General features: G+C 35.6%; 1 pseudogene; it reads left to right on the top strand.

The window, feature by feature from the left end:
- Positions 1-1650: 1650 nt before the first annotated feature.
- LOC118586162 lies at positions 1651-5850 on the top strand (annotated as a pseudogene).
- The last annotated feature ends 7083 nt before the right edge of the window (positions 5851-12933 follow it).

Consider the following 12933-nt stretch of genomic DNA (forward strand, 5'->3'; position numbering starts at 1 on the left):
TGTAACACTTCTACCTAATAACCTACAAGATATCAATGCATTATACATTTCTATCAATAAAAGGCTTCATAGAAACACTGCCCATCAAGAAAAGTACCAAATATACTTCACTTCCCTTTTTGCAAACAATATTTTCTGATGATAATAAATGTGAGGTAATATATTATTTAGAATATCATGTAAACTTTAAAGGAACTATTGTAATATTTAGACAACATTAGTGTTAAGCTGGTGGTGGTGGTGGTGTGTGTGTGTGTGTGTGTGTGTGTGTGTGTGTGTGAGTGAGTTGTGTTCACATTTGCAAATTAATGTTGGAGCAGGACTCAATGATCAGTGACTTAACTCAACATCTACATCAGGCCAATAATAAGTTATAATCAATACTTTGTGAAACGATCTGGCCGCCCAGTAACCTTATGCCCATGATGGATGTGAAACTTGACAACTATTTTTGTTTCGTTTATTGAGAGGGCTGGGGAGCCAGACTGGAGCCATGACAGGTTTCTAATAGCCCTGGCAGGGACCAGGACTTAAGTTTCAGTTTACTGGAACTGGCTAGATCTGAGCAAGCAGATCTCAGGAAGACCACAACTCAGGGGCAACCAATCAGAGGTGCCCTACAGCCTCCCGCTGGCTCAGCAGGCTCCCCTCAACCTTCCGCTGGCTCCGCAGGCATCCCACAGCCTTCTATAGCTAAAGATAGCTTTTCCTCTCCTCCTGCCCACAAGTCCCTAACCACTACAGCCTTCAACCAGTCAACCCCCAGACCAATCTTTCCTCCACCAATCAGCACCCTATTAATCCTTCCTCCCGGGAATTCCCTAACTCAGTTTAAAAGGCGTTTACTCCTCTCTTTGGGGTCACTATTTGCCACCCCATCATGCTGGAAATAAATGCTCTTGCTAATTTACATACATGACTCTTGGTCTTTATTGAGGGCTTCACTTGGACCCTAAGATTTATCTATGTAAGAGCTTTGTACTTCAGTCATTTTGTATGCAAAATTGTGGATATGCAATAGCTAATCCTATGTCTGCTACCATATCTGAGTTTTGCATAAAGCGCTGTATCTCTTGGAAGTGAACTCAGTGCCCCAAGTCCTTATATCCTTGTCTTTTTGGTGTCCTACATGGATATATATCATTTACAAAAGAAACAAATAGAATGTTTTCACCATTAGATTTTACTAAATTAGATTTTTTTAACTAATTTAGGTGCACTCCACCGTTAAATTGTACCATATCTTGATATTTGGTAGACTCTATGTTTTAGAAAGTTCATAGGCACAGATATGTATCCTTTCTATCCTCAGTATCACTGTTTGCTCATCTGCTAAACAGCAAAAATTTCCAATCATTTTGTCTGAGGGAAGATTTAATGAATGAGATATTCTTAGATTCCTGCCCCATCCCATTGGAGGCATAACTTTTAATTATATTTCTTTTCTAGCATATGCAGAATTCCTATTTCCGGACGACAAAATGGCGGAGTGACGTAGTTTGGTTTCCATGGCAGCGTAGCGGTCTTTCTGCTTTGGGGAGTATCCAGTAAACCAGTAAAATTCCAGTGGATTTCGATAGGAATAGAGGGCGCCTAGGAGTGAGGAACTCTAACCAAGGGCTGCTGAAGGCGAACATCGGAGCAGGAAACATGACTGCTGATCCCAGAAGAAAGCCACTTGTGCAGACCCTTCCTGACTTCTGAGCACATTCACCAGAGGAACCCAAGGATACATCTTTTTCATAATGTGGAATGACCTGACACACAGGTGAAATCAGTAGTTCTGGAAATATCTTTGATATAATGGAAAACAGTAAGGAAGGGGAAACTAACTTCTCAGAAACTCCCATATTGTTAAGATCATCACGATCAAAGAGGAAAAAACCTTCAATTGTGACAAAATGTGTAGAATCCGGTAATGAAAAACCCATGGAGGAGATTAAAAAAGTAAAAGCTACTCATCGAAATTCAGAAAATGATACTTCTATGCAACACTTACCAAAAGGTACAGTTATTTCACAGCCAGACTTGTTACTGAGTGAAGACAAAAGTGATTCTAAAGTGACTGAATTTAGGAGCAAAAGAAAAATGAGAATTGAAAATTTTGAAAAGCACAGAGACAGATTTGGGGGTATTGTGAACTGTACTGCTTGTGGACAACAGGTCAATCAATTTCAAAAAAATTCCTTTTATAGACACCCTTCACTGAAAGTCCTCATCTGTAAGAACTGCTTTAAGTATTACATGAGTGGAGACATTAGCCGTGACTCAGATGGAACAGATGAGCAATGTAGATGGTGTGCAGAAGGGGGGAACTTGGTTTGTTGTGGTTTTTGCTATAATGCCTTCTGTAAGAAATGCATCCTGTACAACCTTGGGCGAAAAGAGCTATCTACAATACTGGATGAAAGCCAATGGCATTGCTACATGTGTCACCCAGAGCCTCTACTGAACTTAGTCACTGCATGCAACAGTGTGTTTGAGAATTTAGAACAATTGTTGCAAAAAAATAAGAAGACAGAAGTTCACAGTGAAAAGAACAGTAAAGTATGTGACCATTCACTCATAGGTTCTCCAAGGAAGGATGGTCTCAGATGTAATGGAGAAAAAACAAAATTAGATAGTTCATGTTCTGATTCTGTACCCTGTGCTTACTCATCACTAATTGTGCCCAAAGAGATGATAAAGAAGACAAAAAAACTGATTGAGATAACATCCAACACAAACTCCCGCTATATCCAGTTTTTAAAACAGGCAGCAGATAATTCAGAAATGAGTTCTTCTGTGAAGTTATGCCAGCTTAAGGCTTTTAAATCTGTGTTGGCTGATATCAAGAAGGCTCATCTTGCCTTAGAAGATGACTTGAATTCAGAGATTCAAGCTTTGGATGCTGTATACAAAGAGAAAACTACCAAAGATCTTAAAATTACAGATGTTTATTCTAAAACAAAAATTCAAAAAGGGGGGAAATCCTGTGCTACAGAAAATCAATGTTATTTAAAGTTGGACAGTAGATCAACAATTAAGATGATGGACAGCAGGCATTTCACAGTAGAGAATCGAAAAGCAAATAAAAGTGAAAATAAGAGATCAAGTAGGAGAGAGGGACCTCGGCATGAACCCACTAACACTTTCGAAGACTTAGACATAGATATTGTGTCTGCTTCTTCCTCAGTTCCTGAAGAAATTTTTGACAGCCTTGAGACTGTTATGGAAGTTCAGAGTTCAACTGATTATCTAGGAGATAGCAACAGTGGGACTGAGCCAGAACTGGAGAACTCGTCTCTAAAACTGAACTTTCCTTCAAAATCCATTAAGTCAAAAATTACAGCAAAAGTACGCAAAGAATTATATGTTAAACTCACCCAAGTGTCCCTTTCTAATGCCTCAATTCAAGGCACTGACTGCCAGCAATTTCCACAAGAGAAAAATTTCAGTAAACATTCTGGGATGGCCCCTGTTTTGGAGAAATGTGGAGCCAAAGAGGAAAATAGTGAGAATGAGCATTTGGGTGAAAATAATGTTGCATCAGTCTTAGAAGAATCTGATCTTCGAAGATCCTTGCATATAAAAACCAAACCCTTGAGGCAACAGACAGACGCCAACCTTTCAATATCAAATTCAGAAGAAGAAAGCAATGAAACCATTAAAGAGAAGAAACATGTGTCAGCTCTGATAAGAAGAAAGGCTAAGCAAAATTATTCTGTTACTGCTATTGATAACCCTAAACCTCACAAGGTGCCCAAATCAAAGCAAGCAAGGATTGTAGATCAGAGATCTGATTCTGATGAAATCCAAGCAGTCCTCACAGAGGTAAGCCAGATGGGTCACTGTTCTTCAGACACTGGCATTAATGAAAGACAGGTAATTGGTAAAATTCAAACAAGGAAAGATACTAATGAAAATGGGAAACGGAGGAGTTCCCCGTCTGGTTCAGATTTTAGTATTAAAAAGGGGAAGCCAACTAGAAGCTCTATGATCTCTAAAAGAACACGCCAGGAATGCTCTGAGTTTTCTCATTATGAGGCAGAATTCAAAAGAGAGACAAAAATCCTGAGCAGCACTGGGCCAGACAGAGTGATCAAGAGGAGTAGATCGAATAAAAAAGACTGTGACACTTGTGGAGATGAAATGCAGAGTAGCATTGCAGTGGATACTGAATGGAAGGAAAGGGTGGACACTGTTCAAGGAATATCTGATGACACTGATGGGAATTGGGAAAAGAATTTCACTGGAGCAGACGGTTCAGTCAAGAAATGCAACAGTGTGGTGGAATTGGGAGAGGTGCTTTATAAGAAGCAGCTACATGTTTCCTCTGATGCTACTGAAAAACCTTCTGGGCCAGAAGGGAATGTGAATATTCCTGAGAACAAAATATTTGTTAACACTAAAGAAAATTTTAAGCATCTGAAAATGAAAACATGTAAAACTGTACAGAGTGATTTTTCCAATGCTACTGATAAACTTCCAAAGAAAGAAGAGAGTGATGAGCCTTCAGGTTATAAGAAGCAGACCCTGAAGAAAACTGCAGCGAAAGGAAAGAGAACCACTCATGTGGAGGAAGAAACAGTCAAGGGACAGCAACAGCATGAGTCTTCCTCAGATGCTCCCGAGAAATTCCCTGAAGGAGAAGAAATTGCTCATTTTCTTAGCGGAATAAAAAAAAGTAAGAATGACACTACTTATAGAGAGAATAAAAGCAAAAGAATAACAGATAAATTATCAAAAAATAAGAAAGAGTTATCTGATAGTGTTGAGAAGTTTCGAGGAACCAGAGATAGTTATGACTCTTCAGAAGATAAGAAGAATAAGAACAAAGTGCCTGGTAGAGAAAAAGAGAAATGCATTTTGCCTAGAAAGAGTTCAAGGAAGAGGCCAGCATGTTTATCTGATACTGAAAATTATTTTTTGAAAGGAGAGTGTTGTGATTCTGCCACTAAGAGACAGAAAAGAATTAAATTGAGAGAAAGAAGAAATTTAAATTCAAAAAGAACTGCCAAAGAAACACAAAGTGATTCATCATCTTCTGATTCTATGGAAAGTTCAGAAGGTACTAAAAAGCAGAAGAAACAAAGAACTCCAGCCAAAAAGAAGACAGGCAATGCCATGGAAAAACAAAGCAATTCCTTAAAAACAACCACTAAAAGGGTGCCAGCAGACAATACTCCTTCTGATAATGTGGATGATGGTCAGTATTCTGTACGTGAGGGGAGCCGTGATGAACAGAAGATAAAGCCTCTGATAGAAAGTTTGGCGCTGCATGCTCACACTAGATGTTGTCAGTCTTCAAGAGATGATGATGCCTTGTCAACATCAGTATCTGTCATAGAAGATAATGTTGATGACAACAGTGATCCTGAAAATAGGATTGCCAGAAGGATGCTTTTAGAAGAAATTAGAGCCAATATTTTCTCTGAAGATGAAGATTCTCTACAAATGATGAATCATAAGGAGGATAAATAAATAAGTGAATTTTACCACAAACTGAAGAACCCCTAGAGGAGAAGGAAGGCCCAAATCAAGTCAATTCTGAATCAGATTCAGAGTCTACAGCACCTAAGAAGCCAAGATACAGACAGACCTTTGAACTATAAACTGCCTGTGAGAGATGGAGAGTCCAGAGAAGAAGAAGTTCAAAGTCTAAAGAGCATGAAGCCAATGGCAGAAATTGAAGGGAGGTAAGCATTGAGGAATCACAATATACCAGCTTTCAAGAATCAGTAATTAGTGCAGAAGTGCACTGAATTTGAGGAGGGAAAGCAACCAAGAAAAAGGTCTGCACAGAAAGGAGAATTAGAAGAACATCAGTAGAAATACAAGCAGAAAATTTCAAGAAGATTCATCCAGTGAAAAAGAGACACCCTGAAGAAAGAAAGGGGGAAGAGACAGAACTAGAGGAGGAAACTGGTAAAACTGCGTCATCTATGAAAGGCAGAATGAAAATTTGGAGGATTCTGAAAGTTGAGAAACCTAGGAGCAGGAAAAAACATTCATGCTAGCATTTTCCCATAAAATGCGTTTCTGGTTTATCCTTCATCTCCCACTCTCCTCCATCACTCTTCCCACCTACTGTCTTACTCTCACTTCACATGCTTCATCTTGCCCTACTCCCACCGTCTCTGGGGCTTCCCCTATTTATTTAGTTTAGAAAAGAATTATACCATTCCACCACTTTCCTACTTCCTTTCATGTACCTCTCCATGCTCTCTTTCAAATATGTGGCCTTTTAAAATGAATTGTTGTTACACACATCTATGTATTAGTATTCACATATGTATTATTAAATACATAAATAAAAATCACTCAGTCTGTATAATATTATTGTATTTATGTTTTCAGGGCTGATCATTTGATATTTAATAACCAATGGGTATGCCTTTCCTTTGGGACAAAAATACTATTTCTCCCACCCATTCCTTAGTTGCCTCTTAATTCTTTGTGTTGGGTTAACCCTACATTTGCAATAGTGGCTCACATTCCTCGGTGGGAACTAAACTCAATATTATCTCAACACGGGGAAGTCTTGCACAGTACCAAACACCTAAACACCTCTTCCTCTCTCATGGCCTCATTAATTTCACCTTTGTGAGAGTGGTTTCCTGTTTTATAAAAGTCAATTATATGACATCATACAGAGTAAATTAGATGGGAAGTGAAATTTAACATACAGATAGGAAAAATGGAAATACAATGTAAACTAACACCTAGGAAATAGTTGAATATAAAATGTTAAATAAGGGAGCTGGGAATATGACTCAGAGCTTAAGCACATGTACTCCTCATGCAGAACATCCAAGTCAGGTTTCCACCAACTGTGTGAGCATCTGCACTCTTACACACACACACACACACACACACACACACACACACACACACACACATAAACACACACATACACACACACACATACATGCATTTAGAAATAATAAAAGTAAGTCATGAAAAGTATTAAATAACTATTCAAGGAAAGACACTAACTATCCATTTTAATTAAAAGTGTTTATTAAAAAAGCAAGATTATGATGACATAACAAACTATCTTAAGTATTAGCAACTAAACAGTATTAACATTTATTTCTTATCATAAGGTCCTCTTCATGTTACAGTCAGGTTTGATATTAGCGGAGACTCTTTCCAAATCAGCATCCTTGTTTTTCACAAGAGCATAACAGAATCAGGATATTGTACCAGAGTAATATAAAAATTTAGTCATGAAACTTACTGTTCTTTTGCTCGCTCATTTGTCATTAGCCAAAGCCAGTAATGGTCATATGTAATTTTATAGTAACATATGTTGGAAGGAAAATCTATACATTGGTGACTATTGTTAACACTACTTACAGGATCTATGCTAAGGACCAGTAGATCAGTTTAAGAAAATGTGATTGATGTGCAGTTGCATAAATCATTTGCATAGAACACAGCACAGGTAAGATGCAAGATAATGATGTAGGACTAAATATAAGGTAGCTTAACATGCATTTGTATGAGATGAGAAAAAAATATTCCAATTTTCAGTTTTTTAAAATTACTCAAATAATGATATCCAATAATATGAATCTGAATCATTTCATACTTGCTGTTTTGTCTTGTTTTTCTGAGAAAAAAATTACTCTGTGTAGACCCTTCTCTTCTAGAACTTACTGTGTAAATCAGGCTGATCTCAGAATACAGAGCTCCACCTGTATCTTCCTTCCAAGTGCTGGGATTAAAGGTGTACAACATTCTACCCAACCTGAATAATTTTATTGGATTATAGCATATAAATTGCAATAAAAGTAGAAACATTGGATATCAAAACATCCATCATGGATCTGGGTAGTTGGCTCTTCAGACAAGAGTACCCATGCATGCAAAGCTTTTACTGAAGTTTTGGATTGGCTTCCCAGAATCCAACCTAAGGTTAAAAACCACCTAGGACTCTGAATACAGGAAATCTGATATCCCCTGAACTTCAGTGGCATCAGGCACACATGTGGTACACATACATACATGAAGGTGAAACACTCATGAAGGAAAACTTAAACATGAAGGAAAACTTAAAAATAAGTATCCATTATGAACTATGTTAGTAGCCCAATATCTACGCAGATAAAATGTTTAGCCCGTCTCCTAAGTTCTTTGATATTGCTTTCTTATTATACAGTGGATTTTACTCATAAGTAGTTTTACTATGAAGATATTTGAAATTCAGAAGTAATGATTAAGATTATATTAAATGAAAATGCCCCATAAAGTGATTGACATGTAACAAAATTAGTGGACCTCTCCACAGTTTTATACACATATACTTTGTATGAAAAAGGAGAAGCAGAGTTTATGATGTAGAATACTTCTACATTCAGGCAAGAAACACAAATATATAATTTATTACTCCATGAATAAATGTTTGCCATTGCTCTCTGATCAGTTGGTTTTAGAAATTGAATTATTGACCAGCATCTGCTCTTAGACCAGATTGCATCCTTATTGAGCTTTCGGCTCATATGTTGCTTCTCTGTGGGAAATAAATTGTTTCTCTGTAGGGAGCCTTCAGTGCTTACTAATAAGTTGTTATCTCACTAGACTTGGACTTGGGAATGCTGAAATTTGAATTCTTGTTTTTATTACATTGAGACTATTGCAGTATTATATTAGTTCTGAGAATTCAGAGACCTTTTAGCATAGATGTATTATATTTAATGTCAGGGATCATTCACATATACTTTTGAATATTTTGTTAGAAATTATCATAAAGGGTTAATTTTTATTCAGGGAAAAATACTATAGCACTAAGTTTTCCACATAATTAAATGTATTAAATGTTTTACAAAGGAATTTCAGCTCAAATCTAACAGCTGTTGATCTGTTAATATTACATTTGGATGCATTAAACAAGTAAATAAATGAGAATACTAAATAATTAAATTATGTTAAGGTAAATTCATAAATATAATTTTTAGGATAAAATAAAACAATTTTTATCTCTACATAATTATTATAATACATTGCTAATACAAAATATTATTTTATATATTTATATAATTTAATTTTAATTGATTTTTTATTTTCATGCTAGGTACTTATCCATTTATTGATATTTAATTTTAATAAATCTGTATACTAATCTGATGTGTGTTTTTACTTGTGTATGCGTGTGCATACATGCAAAGGGGCTGATTCTCTCTCACACCCCAACCTTAATTCTGAACTCTAACTCAGGGAATGAGGTTTGTCAGGAATTGTCTAAACACACTGATCCAGCCAGCCAGCCATTTCTTCCAATTTCTAAAGTGGATCAGCTCCTTATGTGCAATGTTCTACTTTCTTTCTGCAAATTGAAAACATGTTTTCTTTCCCTAAGTATATTCTGATTATGTTTTCTACTTCTCCAACCATCTCAGAACCTCTCCACCTCCCCTGCCACCCAAGATCCATACAGTTTTTGCTCTTACTCATAGAAAGACATGTAAATAAATAAGTGAATTAATAATAACATAATAATAAATTAAATTAAATATGATTAAACAAAACAAATAAACCTCAAAAGGGCAAAAGCAACAGAAATGAAAATAAAAGAATAAAGAAAAAAAAAACGTATAAACTTAGAGACAAACAGAAATCACAAACTGGAAAACATGATGTATAAGCAAGGCTTTAAGAGTGGAGAGAGAGAAGACGAAGAAGAAAAGAAGAAGAAGAAGAAGAAGAAGAAGAAGAAGAAGAAGAAGAAAAGGAGAAGGAGAAGGAGGAGGAGAAGGAGGATAAGGAGAAGGAGAAAAGAAGAAGAAGAAGAAGAAGAAGAAGAAGAAGAAGAAGAAGAAGAAGAAGAAGAAGAAGAAGAAGAAGAAGAAAGAAGAAGAAGAAGAAGAAGAAGAAGAAGAAGAAGAAGAAGAAGAAGAAGAAGAAGAAGAAGGAAGAGGAGGAGGAGAAAAGAAGAAGAAAGAAAGGAAAGACAGATGCTTAGACAAAGCATTACGGGAAAATTCAGCCTTCAAAACTACCATTGAGTTTGCTTTTTGTTGTCTGTCTATTGGTCATCCTCCACAACCTACATTAACCTAAGTCTCTCTTGCTGAAGAAACTTACATTGGTGTATATGGATAAATCAACCTGGTGCTAAACTAGAATCTTCATTTCCTAAAGACCAGCACTCATATTGTTGAAAGCTTCTATACATGTGACTTGAGAAGGAGAGTAATCATTAACTTCATTTAGTTGTGAAACCTTTGAGGAAAGATGGTAACCTGCCTTCATGATATTCTAGGATAATAAAGTGTTATGGGAGTAAAATTGTTTGGTGTGAAGGCCATAGTTATCACTGTCAATCAAGCCAAGTGCCCGAGACTAGACAGTCTATAGACTCTAATGGAAAACAAACAAACAAACAAACAAACAAAAACAAAAACAAAACCAAAAAAAAAAACCTGCTACACTAATTCCAATAATCAACATAGCAATAAAATGACTCCTAATCAAAAATTGTTATAATCAGTGCATCTCTTTACCCTCATCAGAGAAGCAGTTTTTGAAACACATAGTAATCAATACAGAGACCAAGAACTGGACAACACACAGAGAATGAGACACTTTGCAGCTCCCAACCTAAAATGGGATGTCTGTATCACATTCCCCACTCAAGGCTCAGGGATATTTATGAAATAGGAGGCAGAAAGCAAGAGGAATTGGATGACTCAAAAAAAGTAACATTTTCCAAACAGAATAGTGCTGATACACCTATAAATTCACATAGACTGTGACAGAATGCATAAGACTTGTACAAGTTTTACCTAGACTAAAATTCCAGAACAGGAAGAACTGGATTTAAAGTAGTATCACACTTAACAAATAATCTATTTTAAAATGATAGCTTCTGGGTGATAGCTTTTATCTATGTAGCAATACAGGATGTGTTCTCCATACTCCACATCAAGACATGCTCTGGAATAGTTTGTCAACACAAAAGAGAATCTGTGTTGTTTTTTATTACTATAGTTTTTATGTTGTGTACATGTTTTGCTTTGTTTATTTTAAAATTTTTTAGAGGAATTAAAATACAAAGTGGGATTTGCTGAGAAGTGATTTGCTGAGAAAGAGTTGGAAAATGGAAAAGAATAACATCAAAATATATTGTATAAAATTCTTAAAAATATATGAAAGAAAACTTTTTTAAAATAATTGAAATTGCATAGCAAAGATTGCTAAATATGACTGAAAAGAAATGATTACTTAGTATAACCATGGAAAATAGTTGAATGTCCTGAAAGCAAAAAAGAATATTAACTTGCCCCATAAAATTCACATTTTTCAAGTGTGTAAATTATAGGGAAATCATGCTAGAGTGGTTTAGGGAGAGAGTAATAAGTTTTGCCTGTGGAATAAAAGAAGTTTCATAAAAGGGAATATTGACTTGGTTGGAGTGTAGCATCACTAAAATAGAGTGTGAGAAGTTTATTCAACATTAGGGCAATGCCAGTGTGTGACTGGATGTGTGTTACTATCCTCTAAGATGATAGGAGATTGACAGGTATCAGATGAGGACTATTGAAGATAACTCCCTTAAATATTATCACAATTATGATTATTCAGAACTTGTGGGAATTTTCACTAGAGTATAAGAGAAATCAGTAATTTGAAACTTTATTACACAGAAAGGAATTTGTGTGGGGAAATATGAAATGTGTGAATACCATAAAGAACTATCAAAGATCCTATATTGGTGTATGGATATGGAAAAACTTCAGTATAATGGCCCCAGCAGTAGGGGATAAGTTCAGTTATAATTTAAATATAACTCCTCCCTACAATAATCTTACACAGGTCTCAACCCTAAGAATTGAAAAAAAAGCACTTTTAAGTTTCACCTAAAATAATATCAAAACCCATCAATTTATATAAACAGGACAAGTCTGTGTGTATGTTTGTGTGTATGAATGGACAAGTAAAATGGGCTTGTTTTCCTCTGCACAATCTGTCCTGTAAACAATGCTGGGAAAATATATGCAGATACAAGCAATGTTAAACATATCTACAATTGCAACATAACAGTGTAGACCCTAAAGGAAGTTCTCTGTAATGGACCCTCTGAAATTACTATGGGTATAAGTCAACAGCTATGGGAATAACCAATCTATTTGCTAACCTTTGCTCAAAAACCAATTCACACTGACCTTGTTCAGGTTACTTAATTCTACTTAAGTTTTCTCATCTCAGACAATAAAGACCTTATCTAGAAGTTAGTAGCAGATATTGATTAGTCAATAATCTGAAAGCTCTGTGCAGACTGAAGGAACAGGACATGGAAGATAAAGTCTTATGGGAAAGTAAATTTCAGTTTAAGTTTTCAGTGACAATGTATATGCTATTCTTGTTGCTGAAACTGGAAATATTATGTTTTGGAAAGTATGATCATTTAAAATTTTTGCAATTATTACAAGGTTGTCATATAAAATTTTAGCCACAATTATTATTGGCCAATAGAAATAATTGAGACATAAAATAGAAAAAATTTCTTTAAGTCCATTTTAATATCCCCAATTTTTATAAAGTATTCATTTAAAGGCAGGAATTTATATAAAAGTATAATATATATAACCAAAATCACAAATTAGTAATAAGATACAATTCTTAAGCCAAAATACTAACATTGTTGGTGTTTAATATTCTAATAATACAAGATAGTTATGATATAAACTAAATCATTTACCTATAATTTGACTTGAACTACATAAATTGTAGCTATTCGGATCTAAAGAAAATGTTTGTTGGAAAGCTAAATGGCTAACCCAATTTGTGTTTCACATATATATGTATGTGGGTTTTTTTTTTTTTTTGTTGTTGTTGTTGCTTTGTTTTTGTTTTTTAGAGAAAGAGTTTCTCTTTGTATGCATCTGTCCTGGAACTCTCTCTGTAAACCAGGCTGGTCTTGAACTCAGAGATGTGCCTGCCTCTGCC

This window comes from Onychomys torridus, chromosome 6 (assembly GCF_903995425.1).
Source record: "Onychomys torridus chromosome 6, mOncTor1.1, whole genome shotgun sequence".
Lineage (NCBI taxonomy): Eukaryota > Metazoa > Chordata > Mammalia > Rodentia > Cricetidae > Onychomys > Onychomys torridus.